Here is a 3,151-nt window from a genome sequence, read left to right on the forward strand (position 1 = left end):
ATGATCTGGAGGGGAAATACATTCAGTTCCCAATTTATGCAATTCTGTTTTATATCTTTCTTTCATTTTTATTTGCTAAACAAAAGATTTTTGGTTGGGCTTAAAAGCTATGTGTAAAAGAAAATTATGAAGTATTGAGAGAAGATTTGTGACATTAAGTGACTCAAAAAAAAATCTCCAAACTTTTGTTACATAAGTGGAAAAGAGAAATCACCATACAGTATGTTTCACGCATTTTTTTAAAAATCAGTTTGAAGTAAAGAAAAACATTGAAAGGTGTTGCGATAGCCCGGGGCTAATTATATTTGATGTTAATTTTGTTCTCCTGTGAGGGGATCTGAACAAGAGAACAACGAAGGAGTCAGCACACAGATGATTTCTTGTAAACCTTCTTCGCACCTTAATTTGTAAAATAAAGGCTAGAGCCAATGATTGGGCAGAGGAAGGGAAGGTGGAGCTGAAAGTTTTGAAAAGAAGGAGGAGTGGGGGTTGGAGGACAGAGGAGAAGGTGGAAGGAAAGCAGAGCAGAAGCACGTGGCCTGGAGAAACCACAAGTTATAAGGGGTCTCATAGGTGGGGAAGATGGTAGTGTAGTGGTAGATCTGCCCAATCTAGGCACACATCTTGTATTCATATTAACTGAGGTGTGTTTTCATTCCCAGGGCATATTTGGGTTGGAGATTTACCACAACATAAAGGGATTCATGCCAATATGACTTGAGTCTCCTAGAAATCTTTTAAAAGTTCAAAAGGAGAAAACAATTGATTCAAGAGAATTGCTCAAATGTAAATTAGCTTTGACATAAGGATCAAAGGTGCTTCTCCTGTCTAATACTGGGGGTTTTGTTAGTCTATTGTTTTTTGGGGGAGCATTGTCAGTTCAAGTGGCTTAACTTACTTTAAGATATCCATTATATATATTTATTTACATTTCCTGGCTAACACTATTATTTATTATAATTATAATTTTACCTTCTGTTATCATTACATATGTATATATTTAATATATATGTATACACATACACTTGTAGGTATTATATATAATTTTAGGTAAATATAAAATAATAAGATTCTTTGAGGCTTTATCAAGCAACCCTACTGTTACTCGTCTTGCATTTCCCTTCTGTATTGGCTCAGGTAACATCCCAGGAGAGGGAGTGGAAAGATTGTAAGAGTGAGGATACCAGGTAGTCTGGAGTGGAAAGATTGTAAGAGTGAGGATACCAGGAAGTCTGCTGTGCAACAGTTCCAAGAAGAATGGCAAGATCAATGGACATGTTAACATGTAAGGGAGAAAACTTCATGAGGTCCCAGTCCTAGTCAAAGAACTACTTACAACTAATGACTACAGGGAGAAGGAGAAATTGCTTCTTTTAGAGATGAGGCCTCTTATTGGTTGCTCAATAAAGAGTAACCAATCATGAAATCATACACAGACAAAAAATAACATAGACTCAGTAAGTTATATTTACATATATTTGCGCCCCCCCCCATATGTAACAAATGTAATTCAAGAGGCTATCAATTTGAATGTGCTAGGTAGGGCAAGGGAGGGTTTCAATTGAGAGTAGGTAGGAGGGACTGGAGGGAAGAAAAGAAAAGTGGTGTAGGGAGAGAAGATTGGCAGGATTAATATAGTAAAAATGGCCATCTTGCCGAAAACAATCTACAGATTCAATGCAATCCCCATCAAAATTCCAACTCAATTCTTCACAGACTTAGAAAGAGCAATTTGCAAATACATCTGGAATAACAAAAAACCCAGGATAGCCAAAACTATACTCAACAATAAAAGAACTTCTAGTGGAATCACCATCCCGGACCTTAAGCTGTACTACAGAGCAATTGTGATAAAAACTGCATGGTATTGGCACAGTGACAGGCAGGTATATCAATGAAATAGAATTGAAGACCCAGAAATGAATGGATACAACTATGGCCACTTGATCTTTGACAAAGGAGCTAAAACCATAAAGTGTAAAAAAGAAAGAATTTTCAACAAATGATGCTGGCTCAACTGGCAGTTAGCATGTAGAAGAATGCAAATCGATCCATTTTTATCTCCTTGTACAAAGCTCAAGTCCATGTGGATCAAGGACCTCCACATAAAACCAGATACACTGAAACTAATAGAAAAGAAAGTAGGGAAGAGCCTGGAGCACATGGGCCCAGGAAAAAATTTCCTGAAGAGAACACCAATAGCTTATGCTCTAAGATCAAAAATTGACAAATGGGACCTCATTAAATTACAAAGCTTCTATAAGGCAAAAGACACTGTCAATAGGACCAAACGGCAACCAACAAATTGGGAAAAGATCTTTACCAATCCTGTATCTGATAAAGGGCTAATATCCAATATATACAAAGAACTCAAGAAGTTAAGACTCCAGAGAACCAAATAACCCTATTAAAAATGGGGTACAGAGCTAAACAAAGAATTATCAACTGATGAATACCAAATGGCTGAGAAGCACCTAAAGAAATGTTCAACATCCTTGGTCATCAGGGAAGTGCAAATCAAAACAACCCTGAGATTCCACCTCACACCAGTCAGAATGGCTAGGATAAAAAACTCAAGTGACAGCAGATGCTGGAGAAGTTGTGAAGAAAGAGGAACACTCCTCCATTGCTGGTGGAATTGTAAACTGGTACAACCACTCTGGAAATCAGTTTGGCGCTTCCTACAGAAATTGGACATAGTACTACCAGAGGACCCAGCTATACCACTCCTGGGCATATACCCAGAATATGTTCCAACATGTAATAAGGACACATGCTCCACTATATTCATAGCAGCCTCATTTATAATAGCAAGAAACTGGAAACAACCCAGATGTCCCTCAACAGAGGAATGGATACAGAAAATGTGGTACATCTACACAATGGAGTACTACTCAGCTATTAAAAACAATAAATTTATGAAATTCTTAGGGAAATGGATGGATCTGGAGAAAATCATTCTGAGTGAGGCAACCCAATCACAAAAGAATACACATGGTTTGCACTCTCTGATAAGTGGATAGTAGCCCAGAAGATCAGAATACACAAAGTACAATCCACAAACCACAAGAAACTCAAGAATGAGGAAGACCAAAGTGTGGATACTTTGTTCCTTCTTAAAAGGGGGAACAAAATACCCATGGAGGAGTTG

The sequence above is a fragment of the Mastomys coucha genome, chromosome X (assembly GCF_008632895.1).
Source record: "Mastomys coucha isolate ucsf_1 chromosome X, UCSF_Mcou_1, whole genome shotgun sequence".
In the NCBI taxonomy this organism is placed as follows: Eukaryota; Metazoa; Chordata; class Mammalia; order Rodentia; family Muridae; genus Mastomys; species Mastomys coucha.